Below are 25,512 nucleotides of genomic sequence, written 5' to 3'. Positions count from 1 at the left end.
ACCTAAGAGGGCCCAATGGGGCCTGGGTACCCTGGAGATTAAAGTTCAGGACGCGATGATTATCTGATGAGCTGTAATCGTCAGACAGGACATGGGTGTTGTCATGTCTTCTTGGGGAATCCAGAAGTCAGTATCTGTGATTACCGCCGAGGACCTGCCTGTAAGAAAGAAAAAGTGGACAAAAAGCAGTTCGCTGATTATCAACGTAGAGCTTGGGGTTTCGGGCTTGGTTGGTAGCTTCCAGAAGATCGAGCCGGAGTCCCTTTCCGGATTGATACAGGATCAGGGATGTTACGTTTCGGGGTCGCGGCATATGGATGGATGGCTGCTCTTGCAGGTGTACGAGGAAGGGCAATTTCTGATTGTTGTGGTGACAATGTCAGGTGGAGTGATTCCAGGAGCCTCTGGAGAGATTCAGGCGTTGTGCAAGTGTGTTGTTGTCCCTGGTGGGAGAATTGGAGGGCAAACGGGAACCGCCATGTGTACTTGAGCTGGTGCTGTTGCAAGATTTGGAGCTGGGGTTTCATAGCACGGCGTTTTGCGATGGTGAGGGGTGCTAAGTCAGAGAACAGCTGGTACGTGTGGCTTTGGAATTGTAAGGAATTCTGGTTGCGGGCTGCTGTCATCAGTTGTTCTTTTGTACGGAAGAAATGCAGCTTGACAATAATGTCGCGGGGCGGGCCATCTGCTTGGCGTCGTGTTAGTGCCCTATGAATTCTATCGAATTCCAAGCGTTCGATAGGAATGGAGGGTGAGAGTTCCTGAAAAAGGGCAGTGGTAAAAGATTGGATATCATCAATCGATTCTGGTATACCGCGGAGGCGTAGGTTGGATCTACGCGAGCGATTTTCTGCGTCCTCTAAACGAGATAGTAGCATGTTGTTCTCTTCACGGAGAGCCGTGTGTTCTTGGGCATGTTCCTGGATTGTGAGCTCCATATCGTCCACCCTGGTTTCTAGGTCTGCTGTGCGCTGACCTAACTCGCGTATTTCACGAGTCAGACTGCTGGTAATCTGGTCGGATGTGGTTTTTAGGGCTTTATGGAGCATAGATTCCATGAGTCTAATAAAAGCTGCCTGTGACATGCCAGGCTGTGAGATAGGAGGAGAATCACCTGGAATGGGGTGTAGATCGCTATCTTCCTCACTATCCAGCATCTCTGAATGTGCGGGTGAGGATGTAGGCTGCTCTGCCAGGGCTCGGGCCTTCGCCGCCATCTTGGAGGAGGCACGGGCTAATGCTTCTTTGATGGGTTTAGTCTTTGTTCTGCCTCTGTGCCCCGTAAGAACCATACCGGAGGGTGCTCAGACTTGTGAGGAAACGATACCTGAAGGAGGAAGCTGGTGGGGTGGTTCAGTTGTCCGTACGAGTTCCGTGTATGCGGCGGGGAGTACGGAGCTCTACAGTGCAGCGTCTGCCATGTCGAGCCTCGCGCATGCGCCCCCGCATTCTTTTTTTTTAAGAATGTTCCAAACAGTTGATTTGGCCACATCTAATGTTTTTGCTATCTTTCCGATGGGTTTGTTTTGTTTTTTCAGCCTAATGATGGCTTGCTTCACTGATAGTGACAGCTCTTTGGATCTCATATTGAGAGTTGACAGCAACAGATTCCAAATGCAAATAGCACACTTGAAATTAACTCTTGACCTTTTATATGCTCCTTGTAAAAGGGATAATGAGGGAATAACACACACCTGGCCATGGAACAGCTGAGCAGCCAATTGTCCCATTACTTTTGGTCCCTTAAAAAGTGGGAGGCACATATACAAACTGTTGTAATTCCTACACTGTTCACCTGATTTGGATGTAAATACCCTCAAATTAAAGCTGAAAGTCTGCAGTTAAAGCACATCTTATTTGTTTCATTTTAAATCCATTGTGGTGGTGTATAGAGCCAAAAAGAGTAGAATTGTGTCGATGTCCCAATATTTATGGACCTGACTGTATATGAACTTGCCAAACTTAAAGGCTTTGATGCCTGGAGGCAGGTGGGAATTACCCACCTACACCAGTTGTATAAGGAGGATGTTCTGTTGTCTTTTACTGATTTAGTGGTGAGGTATCGCTTCTCCCATAAAATGTTTTTTTCAATACTTACAGCTCTGCCATGCTTTACAAAGCCAGGCTTCTTCCTTCCCTTTAACATATAATCCATCTATTGTCCTTGATATGGCAATATCCATGTCCAGTAAATGGAACTAATTTGTTGTTTATATTCTGCCTTACACACAGCTGTCAGTGCACAGATACATTTGAAGAGTATTGGTCAGTGGGAGGAGGACCTGGGCCCCTTTGAAGAAGATCAATGGCAACAGGACTTGGAGCTCATTCCCTCAGTTTGCCTCTCCCCATCACAGCACTTAACACAATTGCTCATGCTGCATAGAGCTCCTTACACACCACACCGTCTCAATACATGGGACAGGTCAGATTCACCTAATTGCCCATGATGTAAAGTGAATACAGTGACTTTGGTCCATATGTTATGGCCGTGGTCAAAACTTTATCATTTTTGGGCTGGTATATTTCAGACTCTTAACAGTATATGCTCTATTCATGTTCCTCTTGATTCTAAATATGCTCCTTTGGACAATATTCCAAAAGAAACATTGCCCACTGAATTTAGTTTATTATGGACTAGAGTTTATTACACACGATCGGACTTTACGGCATACTTGGTCTGGCGTACCGGATTTCATCGGACAATTTGATCGTGTGTGGGCTCCAGCGGACTTTGTTTTATCAAACGTTTGACGGACTTAGATTTGAAACATGTTTCAAATCTATCCGACGGACTCGAGTCCGGTTGAAAAGTCAGCTCGTCTGTATGCTAGTCCGACGGACAAAAAAGGACGCTAGGGCAGCTATTGGCTACTGGCTATGAACTTCCTTGTTTTAGTCTGGTCGTACGTCATCACGTACGAATCCGTCGGACTTTGGTTGATCGTGTGTAGGCAAGTCCGTTCATTTGGAAAGTCCATCGTAAAGTCCGGAGAAAAGTCCGGCGGGCAAAGTATGCCGTAAAGTCCGATCGTGTGTATGCGGCATAACTTGTAACAGGAAGTGCTAAATTACAAGCATAGAGGCTGCTTACATTTTTTTTTACAAAATTTGGGACCGGTGGCTATCCTCCACTGAGTCCTCCTTTATTTTCACAGAGTGTTTAAGGATGCTGGACACTTCTGTGTTGGAATTAGTGAATATATTACTGGTCCATATGGGGCTTTACTCATGTAAATGTAACATCAATATTATTAAAAGATATACTGCATGTCAGTAATGTGTTTAAGGTAAAATAGCCAATTTTTCCTTATGTCTTGCAAAAACATGATGTAAGAGTTGATTTTACTTTCTTTTTAGGACCTCATATTGCCTAGTATTATGCAAGTCGACATTCTTTTTTTCTTTCTAAAATTTTGCAATGGTTTGCTTTTGTTGAAAAAGTTTGTATTGTTTTCTTTGGAAAATTTTCAATAAAAATACTAATGCCCATTCAGAATTGTGTAAGGCACGACAACACACTTGTTCTTCATGCTCTGCATTGCAGTGCCATTCAATGGCACCCCAATGCACTATACATCAGAGGGCAAAACCCAATGCACCACTGGTCACAACTACCCGCATAACATGTGTTGTCGTATGCTGCCTTGCTAAAAAAGGGGCATGTGTATTTTTTGATCCCTTGTATGCCCATAGCCCATAATGAATTGGCTGCCCTAATGCAATGTGTGTTAATTCAGCTCAAAGGATCTCAAAAATGCAAATCCAGCTTTGAAGTGTATCTCCAAAAAAAAAAAAAATATATATATATATATATATATATATATATATATATATATATATATATATATATATATCTTATTTATTGACAACTCTATGGGGCTATAGTGGGGAAATTGCCCCTAACGTATTGCTCTAGTGAAATATTGTCACCAGGACAGAAAGTAAAGTAACATTTGCAATAAAGAGACAGCAACACAAATCTACAGTAACCCTTTCATATGTTGTTTGGAGCTAAAAAATAAATTGGTGCTCTTCAAAATATGCTCCCCTTTGAACCACTTTCTTAAAGCATTTGATTCTGACACAAACATCAAGATAAACATATTAATCCAAATGAAAATATTTTGAGGCTGAGAATTGTTTTGCAAACAACATTGCAAACATTTTTCCAATTTCTTTGGTTAATTTGCCTAGAGTAGATTTCATTTAAAATCTTTTTAAACCCAGGGGATTGAGAGCCAACAGGACTTTAAAGAAGCCAAATAAACACAAAAGAGTTAAATACATTAATTTATTAATACATCTCTAAAATCACCATAGGAAAAATCTTGGTACATGATCACAATTTCAGAGCATAGTTTAAAAGGTGACTCCTCATTGACATGATATTCTGAAAACTACTCTCAACATGTTTCACCATTCTAGGCTTCAGGAGATATACATAGCTGCAGAGTACGCTGTATAAATAAAATTTCATAATCAATATATACCTCATCAAATTGGTACACATACACTTTGATATAGGCTATTGGAACCATGTCATGCTCCTACCATTCACCAACCATGCTCATCCTACTACCTAAATAAGTGTCTGTCCCCCTTTCAGTGACACATGTTATGTGCAATCACAAGTGGCCCCAAGCGGTATCTACCTTGCCGCTAGGTTTGCCACATCATCCCTTTAATCCAAGACACACATTAGACAGGTTCTGTGGCTGATTAAGGTGGTACTTAAATATACTTGGTACCTTATCTGCGTTAAATCAGCCTCAGAACCTGTGTAATTCATATAGTCCTGGATTAAAGGGATGATGTGGCAACCCTACTTGCCGCATGAGGGGTAAAAAAGATCCAGATGTTATAAGAAACATAAACAAAAGTAAAAAAAAAATCACTTTGCATTACAATAAAGTATCTGTATCAACTGTGATCCAATCACATTATAGAGTACTCACAAAAACTGTATGTTGAAAAAAGATGACAAAAGAGCACTACAGCATTGTAACACCACCAGGCCGTTATTGAGTTGGACTGTAAAAAAATAAATTAAAGTGCATGTGTCCATTGATTGTTTCTTAGTACTGGCTAAAATGTTCAATGGCTAAAATAGTAATTTGAGCAGTATGAAAGGAGAAGAGAGCACTTCAGCTATTCTTCCATATGAAGTTACTACATTCTATCTCTTGCCGGGCAATTGTCTTCTCCCGGCGAGGGGAACTATCCCCTCTGGGAGAAGACAAGGATTATTGCTAGCGGCTAGAGCAGCCACTAGCGATAATTGCAGGTAAAACCTGACATGCTGGTTGTACCCAAGTTGATCGATCAACTTGGTACATTCAGCCTGCCCATACATGGTTCGAATCTCAGCTGGTTCCTGCTGAGAAGACAATAGCCTGCCTTACACCTAGGGCCATCAATATAGTTCAACTATTAATTTCCTCAAATTAAGCAAATACAAGGCTGTGACCTGACTCCTCATAACCAAGTAAGATCATGGTATTTTATTTACTTGATATGAGGAAATTAATTATTGATCTATATTGATTGGTCCTATAGGTGTACGCCTGTAGTCTTTTGTGTATTTGACTCAGAGAGGTGAGATTCCAGCCCTATTATTAGTGGACAGTTGACATGGAGATAGTATGTAATAACCTCATAGGGGAGTAAAGCTGAAGTGCCCTTGTCCCCTCTTACACTGCTACATCTGGGGGAGTGGCACCTGGAACACTGGAAGCACTTATATTTGTTTGAATGTGACCTAAAGCACCTCGAGTCACTGGTAGACTTTTGATATAATTTGTGGACTTTTTGGCACATATGTATTTATACTTTGCTCTTAGTATTCATGTTTCTGTTTTTTTGGTTTTGTTTCACTTTGAGATTGCATTTAAAGGGCACTTATTTTGTTTAATTTAATTTTTGTATGTTCAGTATTCAGACATTTCTAAGTGCTGCAGGCCCATACACTGAGCACAAGTTTTATTCTTTTCTTTTTCTATTGTTTATTTCTGAGAGGCTTTACCTTAAGATAATTAGGTAAGGAGAGAATGATACCATAAGCAGTAATAAAACAGTACCTTATGCAAATATGTAAAGCCAAATGTATGATAAAAAAAGGCGCAGATAACTGCTGGAGCCTAGGGACAATCAAAAAGCCCTGGCCAGTAGATATGCTACCACAGAGTACTCCGGTGGTGTGTCCCTTGAAACTCAGGAAAACTGAACCTTCAAATTAAAGTGTTTCTAATCCACAAAATGTCTCAATTCAAATATTATGGATGGATGATGGAGGTGGAGGATGGTTAGGCCTCAGTGACTATCATTAGGTAAATACAATATCTATTCATATGAAATGCAAGTTTTAACAACTGAAACAGAATTTTGCCAATCTAAGAAAATTTGTATAACATTTTACTTAAAGTGTCATGAAGTTAGATTTTACAGTATAATGGGGGATTGGGACTTTAAATGAGGCACTTCAAAAAGATGTGCCTCCATCCCGAGTTCAATAGGGCAAAAACAAAGGAAGTTTGGGACTTTAAATGAGGTGGTTGACACGTGTAGATAAAAATATAACAAATTTATTGTTGGAATACAAAACAAATAGTTAATTTAATGACAGTGGTGTAATACATAATAAATCATTGAGTAATTAATGACATATAAATACAAATAGTACCGTCGTGTTCGCAGTTCTGTATAGTCAGCACGTCATAACAATAGATTAATAAAATTTGTATAAAACAGTAGGTATGCATGACAGTTAGCAGTTCTGAGAAGTAAAAAAAAATATAGCATATAACATATCCATGAGTAGGTGAGTATCTTAGTAGGGCACATAGCTAGGTCTTGGGAGCCTATTGGGGCACAGAGCTTTGTCCCTAGAGCCCGACGCGTTTCTGTGTATATAACAAATCTTCAGGGGTGGATAATGTAGAAAATCTGTAAAAAAAACATATACATGACGTGGAGGTTAGTCCCGCAGTTAGAATAGGTACAACAGGACAAACCAGGGCTGTAAGCCCTATGTACTTACATGCCAGCAAATAAAGAAAGCGAGCATCATGAACAGAAACGGACTGCAGAGATGGTCTATCCCAGGAGCTGAGGTGGTCAAATTACCCCACACCCAGAGGGGCGCACCGTCTGGCCACCCAGAGAAACGCAGATCCTTAATCTCCAAAATGTAACCCAGATGGTAAAGAAAACGAGGGTAGCTGTGTAGTCTGTAGAAATGAATGAAGTGAATATAAATAAATGAAGATAGGTGAAATTGTAGAACTGAGTGACGGGTGAAGTGTTGTGTGTGCAGTGAGGGAGTGAAAGAAATGTAGATGTGGTTGAAAAATAAAATTATAAAGAAAAAATAAAAAAATAAAAAATAAAATGAACATTATAAAAAATGTGATATGAAAAAATATAAAAAAATGAAAAAATGAAAAATATAAAAAATATATAGAAAAAAAAAAAAGAAAAAGGAAAAGTGTATCGGATATGTGAAATGTGTGACAGCAGTGGTGATATGAACCACCTGTATGTGTTAAATAGAGAGAAAAATCGCAATGCAATGAGAGAGCTGAGAAGAAAATGAATCATGTTAGGGAAGCACTAAAGTAGAATATTGTATGAGTATACCTGGGGTAAAAGTAGTAGGAGGCTTCCAAACAGTAGACGTGCTGTCATCTCTATGAGGAGAGGGAAACTGCGCTCCAAGAGTGGCCTTAAATACGCCCGAGGGGGGAGGGGCTACCACCAACGTCACGCACACGCCAAGAGGAAAACCTGGACGTGCACAACATGCGCCGCCCATGGCTCAACTTGGCGGCCAGATGACCAAAGGGGGGCGGCCCCGCTGCGGCGCCAAACATGGCGCCACCCATGGAGCCGCTGTGCGTGACGCCGATGCGTTGTGGACACCCGCCCACTGCCCCCAGACTCCTCTGAAAGACCGGAAGTTAGATTTTAAGGGTAATTACACTTCTCAAAAGATTTAAATTGATATACTACAGAAATCAAATGGCATCCTTCAAGCAAAGGTCAATAATTTGGAAAAATGTTATAGAAGGATTACGTTTGAAATAATTAATCTTCCAGAATCCATAACAAAAAAAACTTGAATTAAATAACATTATTGCTCCTGGTAATAATCAGTTTTTTATTGTGGAAAAAATAAATAGATTGAGCCATATGCATGGCAATGGATGTTCTTGCCCACTAATACTGAAACATCAAAACATTATAGATTACTTTGCTAGGAGCATTTAAAGTGGAGTTCCACCCACTTTTACAACTCTTCAGCATAATCCTCCCTGGCCGCGGCCCATCGCATCATTTCCTGTTTGCAATGCCTTCTGGGAAGGGGCGGCAACTTCCTCTGAAACTGCCGTTGCTATGGAAACCTGACCTGAAACCTATTACACTGCTTGTGCTGCACTGAGCATGTGCGAGATCTGCAAGGATGAGATCCAGGAAGAAATGCAGTCTGGCTTCAGATGCCCACACTTAAGATGGCCACGGCCAGCTGTAAGTTTATAAAATAACAAACTACTGCTATAAACTAACAAAACAGACCTTAGTTTACAGACTAACTTTACTAGAATACATTAAGCTTGTGTATTATAGGGGTATTTTTATTTAAAAAGTATAATTTCGGCCGGGACACCACTTTAATAATTGTGTTGAATATAATTACTAGGAACCTAGAACTTGGCTCTTCCAAGATGTTTCAGGCTTTTCTGAAGATTTATATATACATCAGGGTGGATTTGCCTCCATACAGTCAAACTGACAGTCTCAGAAATCAGACTCCATCAAAGCAAAATACTGTATAAAGTCCTTTTATCACATGGATTGAGTATTCCTGCAATACTGAGGAAAAACACAAATATATTCTAATTAAGAATACACTGTTAAACAACAGAAAAATTAAACATTGGGTGTTTGTGATTTAGCCAATGGAAAGCAATAAGGAGAGGAGAAAAGTTCTTACAGTCTGAAAAAGAGCCCAAACATCCTTGATTCAGACAATGCATCATTCCCAGTCGAGTCTAAAGGGCTAGAAAAATTACCAATTCCTCCTCAAAAGTACCCTATGTAGCTTTTGGGGCTTCAGGTACCAAGCTACAGGTGCCCACATGCGCATATGTGAATGGTCACCATTTTTATATATAGAATTTTTTGTTGTTGAGAGTTTTGTACCTTTGAAATTCAAGCTACAAAATGCTCAGGTTAGAATGGAACCTTACTGATATTGAATATTTAAAACTGTTTTTCTAACAGTAAGTCTTGGAGTGGAGGTCAATAAAGACATACACCAAAGTTAATAAACATAATACATACAGTATAAATACACATTAAAGTGGTAGATGGATGCCTTTGGATGTTCTTTTTGTCAAAAAAAAAAAATATTTGTTTTTTTCTTCAGGTTGTGTAAACCTGATTTTGGTTTCTTTATAGATTAAATAGGGTATATTAGGGACCTTTGTAGGAGACATTAATCCAATTGCAAATCCTGTATTGGATGCCTCAAGAAATATTTAAGGAATTCAATAAAGTCCTAACAACAGATTTCTATGTCTAATTCAAGTAACCATTTGCGCCAGTTTTAATAACAATACCAACATGTGCAGAAAATTCTGGTAGTTCTTATTACTTCCACTTGGAGAGCCTGTCACTGTGGCAATGACAGATTCTTAAATAATTAGTGCCAGTTCTCATATTAGGAAACTGGCAGTAATAAAGACCAGCTTTGATTAACAGAAGTACAGCAGTTCCCAGAGCACATCATGCCTATGCTGGGAAGTTGTCATGTATGCCATGTGCTTCCCACACAATAAAGTATCTCTGGCCCCATTCAACTGTCAGTCATGAGATTCTCCAGCCAAACCTTAAATGTAAGCAAAGGGACCAGAAATAGAACAATGCCCATATCTGGGAAATGACTTATCATTGGATGGGCAGAACCTAATGGAAACTGGGAGACTTGTTCCCATCAGGTCTGCTTTAATTTGATTGACAATGCAGGGGCAAAGGGGAAATTAAAAAAGCTGCTACTGGACTGAATAGGGTCTATCAATCTACCCACTGCATTCCACTGTCAATCAAAAGTAAAGTAAAATAGATCTAGAACTAGTCTTTCAGCTCCCCATCAGGCTCCACCCACCCCTAGTACAAAACACCTTTCCCATGCAATGGTATGAGTGTACTGTGGAAGGAATGCCTAGTGTTGACACTCCGATCTCATTGCAGACATGGACAGACACTGTGCATGTACTTGTCTCTGTTTTCTAAAATAGATAAGTTCTGGTATCCTGTGTCTCAAGCAAACTTCTCAGAAACAGAACTCTGATTCTAAATAACCCTTGCTGAGGTCCTTTGTAAAAAAAATAAGCATATATGTTCTTATTGCTGTCCTCACTCTGATGTCCATTGTCACCTAGAAGAAAAGTGATGTGCAATAGAACATTTTCAAACAGAGACACATTTTCCAGTTACAATTGTCTAAAACGGGAATTACATTCACTTGATCTAGTTTGTTTGAATTATATGGCAATTAGACGTACACGCCACCTCATGAACAATTTTCATTTTCCCATTCAACTAACCTCTTCTTTTAAAATTTTCTTTAGCACTAGATAAAACCATTTACTCTTCCTTCTCTTCTTCAGTCTTGCAATTTAGTTTACTATTTTCATAAATACCTACTGTGGCTCAGCTCCTAATCAGTATGTTGCACATCTCCTCTTCTATAAGCCTCTGCATGTATATTTTTTCTTTTTTTTTTTGAATACTTAGACTTGCGTGTGTCTTTGGGCTGATGTGCAGTGTCCCATTTGGTTTGGGCACACACCAGGAGCACTCTCAGGACCACAGACCCCTCTTTTGTGTCTTGGCAACAAATTCCATCTAGCCTTGCCCTTGTGGTTCTGTAGCTATTCCAGCTTCACTCCTCCCTGGCCTCTCTTTTTGCGGGCTCCAGTTCACCCCTCCCCATGGCTCCTGGGGTAGACCTGCCTTGGTAGGGTTGCCCTTCCTGGAAGTCTTTACTTTTAAAATTGACAGATTGGTACCCTGTCAATAGCATCCACTCCTGATGAAGTAAATTAACATTGACAAAACACATTGAGCTATGTGATGCGCTTCTATATACTTCTTCCTGAACTATTTAATGAGGCCGATACCCTAGATGCACTTTCTTCATAAATGAAAAGAGCCATAATTATTGCTATTCTCTCATTTAATCTGTTTATTGCAATTTTTGCAAGTTTAATAAACAGTACAGATACAAAAATCAGGTAAACAACCATATCCAAGAATGGTAAACAATTATATGAAAGTCACTTGGCAACAGTAAAAAAAAATACCTGCAGTCAGAGCATAACACATCAAAACAAAAAAAAGGGAGAAAAACAAAAGGAGTAGGCCAATATCACATCAATATTGCTACCAGCAAGATGAGCAATCATACTTATAAAAGCCATCATCTAAATAAGCAGAGACCGCAGGAGCAAAAAGCCCCTCGTCTCATACAGTATAGGCCAATATAGAAATAGGAAATAATCTAAAAGAAAGAAAAAGAGAAGGAAAGACACCAAGGGAGAGAAGAAAAGGGGTAAACAAAGAGACCCAGGGTGTCCGAAGACTGAAAAGATACTACAATCAGTCCTCTAATGAGATATGCATATACAAAGTCCAGGAAGACATTGTCTTTTCAAACTGTTTGACCCTGTCATTCAGCACACTTGCTAACTTCTCATGGATCATAATCCAAACTGTATTTTTAGTATGGGTAAAGGACACAGACAACTTTTTCCAGGTGCCTGCAATTTCTCATTTAGCCTCTCAAAAGAAGGAGACAAACCTTTGTTCACTGCGAGAGAAATCAAGAATAGCCTCATTCAACAGAGCATACTGGGGCCGTTGTCTGATACTTTTATCAAGCACATGATGAAGTAATGAGAAGATCCTATTTCAATGTCCCCTAGGGGACACTCCCATCATATATGGTACATGGTTCCCTTCATAAGGCATCCATGAATGCACCACGGAGAGGAGCCATTGTACAACATAGCTAGGTGAGCTGGGACAAGGTGCCATCATGTAATAACTTTAAGATTTGCCTCAATGAGGAAGATGTTCACAATACCACAGAAAGCAGCATGTTAGCGAGTATGCCATGCTTCCAAAGTTGTATCAGAGGACAAATCCCTAACCCAGTCCACCATATAATAATTTATCTGGGGAGGCCAGCAACAGACCATTAATCAGTGACATTCCTCCTCTCTGTCCTTTATCCTTATTAAACCATTTTTCATAGGAGGTAAGAGAAGGGGCAGAATTTAAAAAAAATTGAGTTTTGGTGAAAATGAAAACATTTAGGCTGCGGAAATTAAGCTTAGATTTATAGTAGGCCAAGGTTAAGGGTCCAGTTGGAGTAAAATAGTGCCCAATTTTATAGAGACCCTTCTTCAACCACCACTTGAATATCCTCCCTCCCAGAGGGAACCTAGGATTATAAAAGATGTGGGCAAGAAGATGAAATCAAGAAATTAAATTGTGTGTCCACAATGTCTCCCACAGAGCTAAGGAGTGAGACAATGTTGGGACCATGATCACTGAGCGGCCTCAAAGGGACTGCCACATTACAAAATCCACTGTGAATGCTTAAATTGCCCGTCTTTCTATCCACACCCAGACTGTTTTTTCAAGGTTAGAATAGACTACAGACAGTTGTGTAAGTTAAGTATACATTCCCAGAGATCTGGGAACGTATAAAAATGTTTTGAAAATCTATGCCCCCGCTGACCCTACATAAACTTAATTAAACACACCTGCAATGGAAGCAGGTCAGACAGATTGAGAGCGATAGGAAGAGAGCAAAAAAGATACAACAGTTTTGGTAAGATCGTCAATTTCACCTCATATAAGCGTCCCAGCTACAAGAGATCATATAAAGGTAATTTAGTAAGCTCTATCTCCAGACACTGGAACAGGGATGGATAGTTAAGATGGTATAACTGAGATACAGAGGAGGATAGAGACACTCCCAAATAGGGAAGAGAACAGTCCTGCCATTGGAATTGGTAAAAGTCTTGCAGCCTAAAAGTTCTGAGGGAAGGGGGGTGTGGCTAGACAGCCGAGTAAATGGACGTCACTGAGAGAGCTCCTCTCTGCCACGGGCCAGTGGGGACTATAACACAGACTAGGAGCCACTAGGAATCCACTTTTACCATACTAAAGACCACTTTATGGCAGCAACTAGATGCCAGGATTCACTACCACCAGACCTGCAAGATCTTTCCTTCTTTGCAGATTTGTCGGACCATCACCATGCAGCAACGTAGACAACTGGCCACCATTACAAAGCCCCTGAACAACCACCATATCACCTGTTGCTGGCTATATCCAGCGAAGCTGCTGGTAACAAAAGATGGCACCACACATTTAATCTCCAATATGAAAGAAGACCTCTGTCTCATGTGGGAATGGCAAATTATTGCTTCTGACACCACAGATGAAACCAGCCTCGGCTCACCAGTATCAACCAGCAACAAGTATGTCACTGAAACAGGTTGAATTACTTTGCATGAGTCCCGTACTCCTAACTGTTCCCTGATGGCCCAGGGGATTGCTGCATTCACTGTTTTTCTTTTCAGTTACCCCCCACAAGTTGAGCGGTTGTTACTACTGCCCAGATTCTCCCCAGAATCGCAAGTTGTTATACTGTTACCTTTCTTTGAACCTTACATAACTGTTTTTCTAAAGGTTTTTCCTAAGGACCCAACCATCCTTGTGCACTATTACGGAGGACTGCTTCTCATTGTCAAACGACCATCTACTTACCAGGATCATCTCCGCATCTCACCCAGAACCAGGTAATTTGACACCACATCAGTACCCACCACTCAACCATACACTGACTCTCAGATCAGCTCAACATGCCAATCAAAATGACATCCTTCAATGTTAGAGGACTGAACAGCCCTCATAAGAGGCAAATGGTGTGGAAGGAAACCAAAAATCTCCACAGTAATGTAATATGTTTCCAAGAAACTCACTTTGCTTCTCACAAACCACCTACCTTCCAACACCGCCATTTTCCCCACATTTTTCAAGCAAACTGTGCTTCGAAAAAGAGGGGAGTGTCAATAGCCATCAAAGACTTCATCCAATTCCAAAGCTTAGACGTTCATTTGGACGAATCAGGAAGATATATAATCCTTGTTTGTGAACTCAAGAATACCAAATACACATTGGTTAATGTGTACATTACCCATTACTAAACAACCTTCTTTTGTGAATAAGATTTGGAAAAAAGTCTCAGCAATGAGACAAGGACATGTTATCATGTGCAGAGACTTTAATACAATCCCTGACAAAGATCTGGACTTTTCCAGTGATACAAGAAACCAACAGCGCAGAGCAACTCTAGATTGCTTTATCTCCTCATCAGGTCTTTATGACGTGTGGAGATGCCAACACTCATCAGAAAAGGACTTTACGTTCAATTCCAATGTACATCACACATACTCCCGCATAGACCTGATTTTGGTAGACAAATTTATTCTACAACAATGGACAATATCAAAGTGAAGAGTTACTCCGATCCTAGCGCTCAAATGGATATAGAATATTTGACGCACTTCTAGCTGCTGTTATAAACCAAAACCTATGTTAAAAATAAATGTATACTTTCTTAAAAAACAGAAGTATTAATAGTGCTCATGATGAGTGTTCATTCATGCTAATGATATATCATTAAGTGCTATACCCATCCATTGTTCAACATTAAACTCATAGTGCAGATATAAAGTGATATGCAAAACCAGTCCACTTAGCAAGTGAAACGTAAAGCAATAATAAAATGTTAATCCTTATAACGATTCAGCAATGATATGGGTGCAAAAGTAAAAATGAAAAATTAAACTTTAAACTAATTAAAAAAAAACTAATATAGTTTAAATAAGTAGTAAGTATTTCCAGGTGCCACAGATCAAATAAAATGTGCAGTATATTGGATGCACGTCAGAAAGTGATAAGTCCCATGTGTAAGTGTAATAGCGATAGCGGGAGAAGGCTTCTATACTGAAAATGATGTACCTCCACCGTAGCACCTCTTGGACAGCCCCTTTTGCATATATGCTTACCACAAATATGGTTTTAGTAAAGCCTGTAGTCTCCTTTATTGTAATGATCCACTCTAAAACTGCAGCTGATCGCACTCCGTCTTGCTCTGGACGTTCACTTAGCACCGTGGTATCATGTAAAACAATAGGGAGGCTCTCCATAGGGTAACATTGTTTATTAATATAAATATGTCCCCCCCATACAAAAATGTGTTTACAATAGTTCAAGTTAAAATCAGCCTGTCACATCAATTACGTCTGCTCACCGCTGGTCGGAGTGCCGGCGTACCGCCCACCTCGATGAGTCCCGGGATGACGCTTGGTGTGTACAGCTGTAGGGTCGCGTGGTCATGCACTGATGCATTTCGTCAAACGCAAATGGGTTACTATCCATTGGAGAGATCTAACTTCTTTCACATCAACAGCTAATGGTAAAGAATTTCAAATAAAAGAGTTTATCACATGCATGTCTACGCACGTAGTGTATGCCTTAGAATGTCCGTGCGGCCTGATGTATATAGTACGAAAAGAACATTAGGTAAAAGAGTTTCCGAACACATCTATAACATTCTAATAGACTATAAAGAACATAGTGTATCTTTACTCTTCAGACAAAAACATAACAGAAACCCGGTAGGCCTCAAATTCTGGGGTATTGATAAAATTCACCTGAATTGGAGAGGTGCGAACATGGTGAGAGAAATTTCCCAACGAGAATCTCAATGAATATATTTTACCAACACACTCAGTCCCAATGAACTCAATATAGAATTAGATTTAAATTGCTTTATAAGCAACTATTGATAAATAGTCTAGTTTGTTTTAAAAACCATTGTAAGAAGTATTTGAAATAATGGTGAGTTTATCCCCTCTTCACATATAGTGATTAGAGTCACCATGCATTTTAACCGTTCACAAAACTGAATCAGTATTATTTTAGTGCTCTCACCTCCTGACGTAGGACCTCTATAAACATTCTGTACATTATGTTACTCCTCTGTATATTCATTTACATTTATTCATATACATTTAGTCTGAGAGTGAATACACTGCACAGATATGTTTTTTGCCTTTTTTCAAATATACATTGACTACCAAAAGGATGTATAATTATGGATAGACCTAGTACCCTATGGGGATCTGTTGGGAGATCCCATTGAAATTATCTGTAATGCTGGAAATAATATTGAAAATTCACATATACCTACAGTGATTATATTGAATAGGTTGCTGTCTATAAATAGGATTGGCAACCTAGGTTAGATCCATTAAACCTCATGTAGGAACAGGAGGTAGACCCCAATGGTCTATTAGGCATAAAAACATTTGGAATCTAGTTTTGTATAGTCTATTTTATATAAGATTTTTTTAGATATTTATAATTTAGTTCATTTTCTTGTCTATTTTACATAGCTTTCTTCTTAGCTGATTCGAAATACCAACTACTACTAACGCTCTTTCCGGGCCTGTTTGAGTACTTCTCCATGGGACCCGGATTGAGATCCCATGGGAATTGCTCATTATGCTGGAAAATAGTTAATCAATAGCATATATTGATTTTTATTATTATTTTTATGCTGAGTACCATCCACTGCTCAATGCCAGTATAGGGGTTGTGACTATTGAGACAATACCCTAATATTAAAGGAATGTCCCATAGTAATCTAACGCTGCACGGGTACCCACTAATGCTGTGAGAAGGCATTAGTTTATGGTGGAATGGCGAGAATCAGCCTTTGTTTTAGTGTTTTCATAATTGTTTCTAATTATATACATTGTACTGTTGATATATATCTTTGCTGCATATAAGGTAGATAAGGACTCATAGAAGTCTAATTAATCAATGTGGCTAGAGAAAGAACCATTGTGGATGGATGGGATGCTGCGCTCCAGCTCCTGTCCACCAACAAGGGGGGTGGGAATACAATGCTCGTGATGACGATTCATCTTGAGCCCGCCTCTGTTGCTATTTAAAATGTAGAGTCGTGTTGCATGGCCACGCCCTCTGAAGACGTAATGACGAAACGCATCAGGCATGATCACGCGACCCTACAGCTGTACACACCAAGTGTCATCCCGGGACTCGGACTCATCGAGGTGGGCGGTACACCGGCACTCCAACCAGCGGTGAGCAGACGTAATTGATGTGACAGGCTGATTTTAACTTGAACTATTGTAAGCACATTTTTGTATGGGGGGCATATTTATATTACTAAACAATATTACACTATGGAGAGCCTCCCCTATTGTTTTACATGATACCACGGTGCTAAGTGAACGTACGGAGCAAGACGGAGTGCGATCAATTGCATGTTTTAGAGCAGATCATTACAATAAAGGAGACTACAGGCTTTACTAAAACCATATTTGTGGTAAGCATATATGCAAAAGGGGCTGTCCACGAGGTGCTATGGTGGAAGTGCATCATTCTGAAGACAGCACACTGGATTCAGTATAGAAGCCTTCTCCCGCTATCGCTATTCCACTTACACATGGGACTTATCACTTTCTGACGTGCATCCAATACGCTGCACATTTTATTTGATCTTAGGCACCTGGAGCTACTTACTACTTATTTGAACTATATTAGTTTTTTTTAATTAGTTTAATTTTTAATTTTTACTTCTGCACCTATATCATTGCTGAATCGTTATAAGGATTAACATTTTATTATTGCTTTATGTTTCACTTGCTAAGTGGACTAGTTTTGCATATTACTTTATCTCTGCACTACGAGTTTAATGTTGAACAATGGATGGATGGATGGATGGGTATAGCACTTAAAGATATAGCATGACTCATCATGAGCACTGTTAATACTTCTGTTTTTTAAGAAAGTATACATTTATTTTTATTTATTTTTTTTTTTAAAGTTTAAATACTGTTTATTGGAAAATAAATAACAGTACAAAGGAGTCAAATTGGCAAAGACCAAAAGAGATAACACAACAATGTTAATAACATTAGAAGCGATAAATACATGTACCTGCCACAGAGTCGGCTTCAAGATAAAAGTATAAACACCTATGAACTCAAGGGCATCATTAAACACTCTATCTCCTAGAGAATGGTTGCCGGAGATCAGGACAGGGAAGCTAAAGCTCGCAGGTACCAGGGCTCCTCAAGGGTAGGCCACGCACCCCGAATGGGAACCTGCTGTGCGCAGACCAACCGAGTGGAGCACTGGGGGATCAAAAGGACCTTCCCTGGTCCTATCCTGAACTCACGGACCACCCATCGTTGAACAAAACAAGAACTCTGTCACAACAATTAGTAATATTATGAGCCCAACAATAATGTAAGAAATAGTATCACTTATACTGGGGGCTATCCCCAAAAATTAAAGATGGTACATGCTAAACCACTATGTTGTGGATTTTTCCGTTCTTAGAGTGCACAGCCTTAACATGTAATTAAAGGAAAAATAAAGAGTGAAGGAGAGTTCTGCCAGGTACGTTACTCTCAACCTGTGCAAATAACACTTAATAAAATTTAGAAAGAAGACAGTAGGAGGAAAGGGAGAGAAGGAGGAAGAACAGAGGGGTAAAGTGGGGGGGAGAGAGGAAGAGGTAGGAGAATGTTAGGAGCAAGAATCCTCGCGGAGAAAGAGGAGGGCCCAGAGCCGTCCAGAACCTGGGGGTTACCTAGACATTATACAGAATCAGGTAAGAGATGGTATAACCAAGAAACGAGCCCAGGGTTCCCAAATAGGTCTGAATTTATCAGAGGTGTCTAAAATTCTGCTCGAGATCTTCTCCTGTGTCATAATCCAGGAAATTTTCTGTTTGGCCTGGCGAAGGGATACCGAAGGTTTTTTCCAGGCGTGAGCTAGCGTAATATTGGCCCCAAGCAGGATGAAGTGAATCAGAGACCGAGACAATTTAGGTACTTTCGGGATGTTGTCATTTAGTAGAGCTATGGTGGGGCTTTGTTGGACTGCAAAGCCTGTGGATTTGCGGATGAGAGAAAAAATTCCATTCCAAAACCCTCTAATTTTGGGACATTGGAAGCTATATAGCCACAACCTCTGAAACAGAGGGGCGATGAATGTGGATAAAATTTAGTAATTCTGGTGGGTACTCCATCAGAGAGGAACTAAGCATGCCCTTAAAGGATCGGGAGAAACAAGTATGCCAAGTATCCATGTCCCAATCGAATAGTAGATCCCGCTCCCATTGCAACATATAATTCGCTTTCTCCCGGGGCTCCACTAGTGCAGAGTAGATTAGGGAAATTCCTCCCCTTACACCCATGGCTGAGGAGCACCAGAATTCGTAGGGAGTAACCGATAGCGGGGCTGTCGAGCTTTTCCAGACCCCACGCAGAAAGTGTGATAATTGGTAATAGCGGAAAGTCTCTGATGCTGGCATCTCCAATTTAGAGATGCAATACTTAAGTGAAATGGGACCAGAGTTAATGAAGAATTGCCCTATTCTGTAAAGGCCCTTGTTGAGCCACCACCTAAAGGCCTCGATGTTCATACCCGGCTGGAATTGTGGGTTGTGGAAAATATGTGCCAGTGGCAACCATGGGGAGGTGAGGTAATGTTTTTTATATTGTGTGTCACACAGGGCCATTGAGTGAGACAAGGAGGGGGAAAGAATCGGGGGTCTGTCCTTTTGTGGTCTCCAAACCAGGAAGTCTAGAGTATGATTGGGAGTGGCCTGGCGTTCAATATCGATCCAGTCAGGCCTAGGGCCTTTAGAGTAAATAGCTGAAAATTGGCAGAGTTGTGCGGCTTGATAATACCACCATAAATTAGGGAGACCTAGGCCCCCTTTTTTCTTTGGTCGGTGTAGCACCTTTTTGGAAAAGCGATGTCCCTCCCCCCCAGATAAATCTGGTGATTGAAGCCTGTAGTTTGTCTAGTGTGTGTTTTCGGATGGGAATAGGTAGGGAGCAAAAGAGATATAGGATCCTAGGAAGTAATGTCATTTTGACCAAATTTATTCTACCTAACCAGGACATTTTATACCGGGCCCAATGCACGAGATCATCGGAGAGTTTCTTGAGCATTGGGGGGTAATTGTGGTGGTAGAGACGTTCTATTTTCGCTGATAAGAAAATACCTAAGTAGGGTAGGGAGGAGTCGCACCAGGTGAAGGGAAAGTGGGTCTTGAGCCTCTCCACCAGCTCATGGGGGGTGGAAATATTCAGAGCCATTGATTTGGCCATGTTGACCTGAAGTCCCGAAATGCAGCCAAACAAGTTAAGTAGTTGTATAATGTTGGGGGTGGAGATGAGGGGGGAGGTGACAAACAGGAGGATGTCATCGGCAAAGAGGGCGCATTTATGAGTCTTTTGGCCACATTGCACTCCATGGATGTCAGGGTTTTGTCTTATAGCCAGAGCCAAGGTTTCTATCGCTATTGCGAATAGGATCGGCGAAAGAGGGCAGCCTTGTCTAGTCCCCTGCAAAATAGAGAATTCTTCAGAAAGGTGGCCTTGTATTTTAATACGCGCTTTAGGGGAGGAATAAAGGGACGATATGGTGGTAATGAAGTCCGGGCCAAAGCCCCATTTCCGTAAGACAGTAAAGAGATATGGCCAGGTGACCGTATCAAAGGCCTTTTGGAGGTCTATTGAAAGGACATATCCTGGTTGAGACGGCCCCCCATCCCATGGCGATTGCATGAGGGAAATTAAGTCTACTGCTCTCCTGATCTGGTCCGGCCCCTGTCTTCCGGGGATAAACCCTACCTGGTCCTTGTGGATATAGTTAGCAATGAAGGAAGCCAGTCTGTTTGCCAGAATTTTTGTCATAATCTTTAAATCAACATTAATCAACGAGATTGGCCTACAGTTGCATACGTCACTGGGGTCCTTACCCTGTTTGGGGATTACTGATATGTATGCCAAGTTGGCTGTCGGTTCCAGGGGGGACCCCGCACGAAGAGAATTAAAGAGGCGGGCCAGATAAGGAGAGAGGGCATCTGAAAAAGCTTTATAATAATGTGCGGAGAAGCCGTCAGGGCCTGGGGCTGATTCTGTTTTGAGGTTCTTTATGATTTCATGAATTTCCTCCACCCTGAAGGGGGATTCCATAATGGACCTATGGGAGTCCGAAAGTGTAGGAATATCGAGGCTATTCAGAAAGGAATCAATAGAGTCTGAGTTGTTAGGGTCGGGGGCTGAGTATAGCTTGGAGTAAAAAGTCTGGAAGGTTTCCAAGATCTTTTGGGGGTTTTGGGTGAGAGTTCCCAACTGGGATCTGATCTTGGGCAGTGAGAAGGTTTTTATTTTGGGAGATAGCTTAGCAGCCAACTGGGGACCAATTTTATTTACTTGGATATAGAATCTGCCACTTAGCCAAGTCAGATGTTTGTCTGCATTGGATGTAAGGGCCAGATTGAGCGCTACTCGGGAAGCTTCCAACTTAGTCAGGGTTGTGGAGGATGGGTCAGCTTTATGGGACTTAGTGAGGGAATGGAATTCCCTTTCCATTTGCAAAATATCTGCTTTCCTTTCCTTTTGGAGTTGAGACGCCAGTTGGATCATTTTCCCTCTCAGGACGGCCTTGTGTGCTCCCCAGAGAACACTAGGAGAAATGTCTCCTGTATCATTGAGATGGAAAAATTCCCTAATTTCTTTTTCTAAAATTATACAGTGGACAGGGTTAGATAGTAGCGATTTACTTAGGCGCCACTGTGGAGGCCCACAGGGTGAAAGGGAGCAGGAGATTTTAAGTGTCACTAAGGAGTGGTCTGACCAGGGGACTTCCTGTATGGAGGCATGGGATGCTGTGTGGATATCTGAATTTGGGAGGAATATATGGTCAATTCTGGCGTAAGTATTATGAGGTGCCGAGAAATGGGTATAGTCTTTTGCCATGGGGTTTAGTTCCCTCCACACGTCCATTAGGCCCATGTCATGTAGAAGGTGGGCAATTCTGAGGCTTTGAGTGGGCGGATTCTTAAGCCGAGATCTCCCATGAGAGGACTTGTCCAGCAGTTGATCAAAAGTGATGTTAGAGTCACCACCCATGATCACCCTGCCTTCCAAGTGAGGGGCTAGGGTTGACAGCATAGAGGTGAAGAAGCGTGCCTGTCTTTGATTAGGAGCGTAATAGGAGATAATAGAGTACAGAATCCCCCCTATATTTCCTTTTATTAGAATGTACCTGCCCTCTGGGTCTTTGATCGTATGTGTGAGCGCGAAGGGAGTACTTTTAGATAGGAGAATGGCGACACCCCTTTTTTTGTTGTCAGCATTCACCAGGAAAAAAGTCGGGAACGTACAGTGTAGAAAGGTGGGGTTATAACTGGCTGGGAAATGGGTTTCCTGGAGTAGAACAATATCGAGGCCCCTAGAGTGGTAGCTCTGAAATGCCTTGCGGCGTTTAGAGGGGGAATTGAGTCCCTGAACATTATACCAAGCTATTTTTAACGAATGTATCTGGGTAGTCAGGTCAGCCATGGGTGCAAGGAGTGTGGAGCAATATGAGGCAAAGGGAGCTTACCTGCACCACCCGGGAGTGGACGTCAGATCGAAGAGGAATAAATTCATAATTCTTCCTGAAGGCTGGGTAGGTAGGCATGCTCCGCGAGGATTCCTGGAGAGAGTGGGACAGCGAGGGAGGGGAATGGGGAAGAGACAAAGGAGAGGAGAAGAAAGGAAAGGGGGAGAAAAGAGAGGAATGAGAAGAATGTAGAGCATGAAGATTAATCAGGCATAATAATACCGCAAACATTAAGTGCAAAACCAACAAATAATGAGAACAAAACTAGGAAATAGTATATAAAAGAAATAGCCAAAACTCGGACTAGTATTACTAGTCCTAGTCCGGATTTCGGGGGAGCCCGGAGAAAAAAGGGGAGAGGGCAACCTTAAATTGGGTTGTCTACCAGATGTCACCAGAGGGGCACTGTGTCCCCTCGAGTCACAACAGAGAGGTTGGTATGCAGGGCCGCTCCGGCCGTCTAGATCCCCCAATGTGAAGCGAGAAAATGTGGGATCGGTCACAAGGAAGAAGTGTTAACTAATTTGCAAGTTGTTTGTAGGACAATAGGTATAAATTAGGTAACCGAGACCAATAATGCAACAAAAAAAGGGGAGAGTCACTGCGGGGGGGGGGGGGGCGGTAAAAAAAACAAAAGAAAAAAGTTTATGCTTTCCTTTTTTTTTTTTCTTTACAAGGGTAGCCGTTGTATTATCTACTGTGATATGTCGTAAGGTAGATATCCTCGTTGGGAGGGTACAGTATAGCCCAGAAAGGGATCCCCAATAGCCATTAATAGGGCTAGGGGGGCCTAGCTGTGGGCATAGGCCGGCTTGAAAAGATTGTCAGGGGTTAGATAAACGTAGGGACGCCCCTATTCAAAAGAAAAAATATGGTCCTCAGTCCAACAGGTAGGTTGGAAGAAGCAATTCCATTCCAGACGTGAGGAAGAACGTTCATCTTGTGGATCGAGAGTCCCGTAGCCGCTTTGGTAGCTGCTTGTTCCACAGTGGAGTAAGGGGGCTACCCGGGGGGGGCCTCTTGGAAGAACCCGGGGTAGGTGTCTCATGCAGAGGAGCCAGGGTCTGTGAGATCAGGCCTAGTTGCCGGAGCAAGTGCTCCCCGTCCTGGAAGTTGGAGAAGTGGTAGGGAACATCTTTGAAGTGAAATTGAAGGCGAAAAGGGAACGACCAGCGATATTTGATGGAGTTTTGGGCGAGTATTACCAACAGTGGTTAGAGCGCTCTTCGTTTTTGAACCGTGGCTGGAGAGATGTCCGCAAAGATCTTATGCCCTTGAAATGACAGGTTATCCATGTTGCGGGATCTTCTCATGACCTCCTCCTTCACGCCATAATAATGGGGCTTGACCACGATGTCCCTCGGGAGGCCATCTTGGCGGGGAAGCTGGAGGGCTCTGTGTGCTCTGTCCAGTTCAAGTCTGTGACTTTGGATGTCTAGAATGAGATCTTTGTTAAATAATTGGACGGTGTTCGGTATATCCGTTACTGTTTCGGGTATCCCACGTATGCGGAAATTGTGACGTCGATTTCTGTTTTCCAAATCGTCTATTTTGGATAAGGCTGTATCTAGCTAGTCTTGTAAAGACTGAATACAGGCCGTGTTCTGGTTAGTGCGTGCAGCAGTGTTGTCCACCACCTGCTCAATCGCATCTATGTGAGAGCCCAAGTTCTGTAGATCAGCCTTAATAACGGCTGTAATCTGAGTGGCATTTTTAGCTAGACCTGCTGCTAGCATATCTGAAAAGCTCTGTAGTAAGAGCTGCATGTCCTGGGTCTGGGGCTGCTGTGAGGCTGAGGGATGGATGGGCCCTGCTAGGCCTAGAGGAGAATGGAGCCTGGGTGGGTGAATGATATCACCTAGTGTCCTGTTGAGGAGGGAGTCTGTGCTAGCAGGGGGATCCCTTGAGCAGTGCTTTGACTCACAGTTGTTGCCAGCATGTCAGCGCGCTGCTGGGTGGGGGATGAATGTTCTGTGACTTCCATGCCGTCCCTCAGAGAAGCTGCAGTCGCCATCTTGGACGGGTCAGGGGCCGCCTGATTGAAGATCAGTTGGCGGCTCACCTCGCTCTTTTGCGTGCCGCTCGGCATGTAGGATTGGGCTAGGGAGGTTTGGTGAGCCCAGGGGATGATTCGGTGCCGGTTCCGCTCGATCTGAGAGCTCTGGGGGAGGAGAAGGGCCGGAGCGGTGCGGAGCTCTCGATTAGAGCGTCTCCTCGGGAGTCCCGCGCATGCGTACCTATATACATTTATTTTTATTCCACAACAAGTTGTAAAGTCAGAACTACATTGTATTAGGTGGTTGGATCATGCTCCGATATCCATTGGTGTGGGGGATCATCGTACCGAGACCAGGACTAACCGGTGGCGTAATGACATCTACACCCTATCTCAACCTCACAATTCAGAACAAATTGAGAAAGCAATTAAAGAATTCTTTGCCATTAACTCCCCCTCGGTCGATGATCCCTTCATATTGTGGAACACCCATAAGGTCTTTATTAGAAGCTTGCTCATACAGATGAGCGCAAAATTAAAGAAGCAAAGGTCAGAACATCTATATGTGTTACTAACGAGAATCTATGATTTAGAAAATTTCAATAAGCAGAAATCCACACAAAAAATCAGGGACTAACTGTTCAATACTAGACAGGAGTTACAAACCCACCTAATAGTGCAACACGACTACCAGATGCGTTCATTAAAAGCCCAGTCATACAGATATGGGAACAAGGCGGAGAAACTTCTAGCTACTCAATTCAAAGAAAAAAACAATCAAACAAAAAATTCCCTACATCACAAATCCTAAATCCCAACTAAAAGTCAAAAATCCCAAAGAAATCACAGACGCCTTTACGATCTTAAAAAAGACCCGGATACCTTTCAACCCAATGAAACCATAATATCCGACTTCTTAGCCTCAGCGA

Source organism: Aquarana catesbeiana, linkage group LG02 (assembly GCF_042186555.1).
Source record: "Aquarana catesbeiana isolate 2022-GZ linkage group LG02, ASM4218655v1, whole genome shotgun sequence".
Taxonomy (NCBI): Eukaryota; Metazoa; Chordata; class Amphibia; order Anura; family Ranidae; genus Aquarana; species Aquarana catesbeiana.
The sequence above is the reverse complement of the archived record's forward strand: the minus strand, read 5'-3'. Positions refer to the sequence as shown.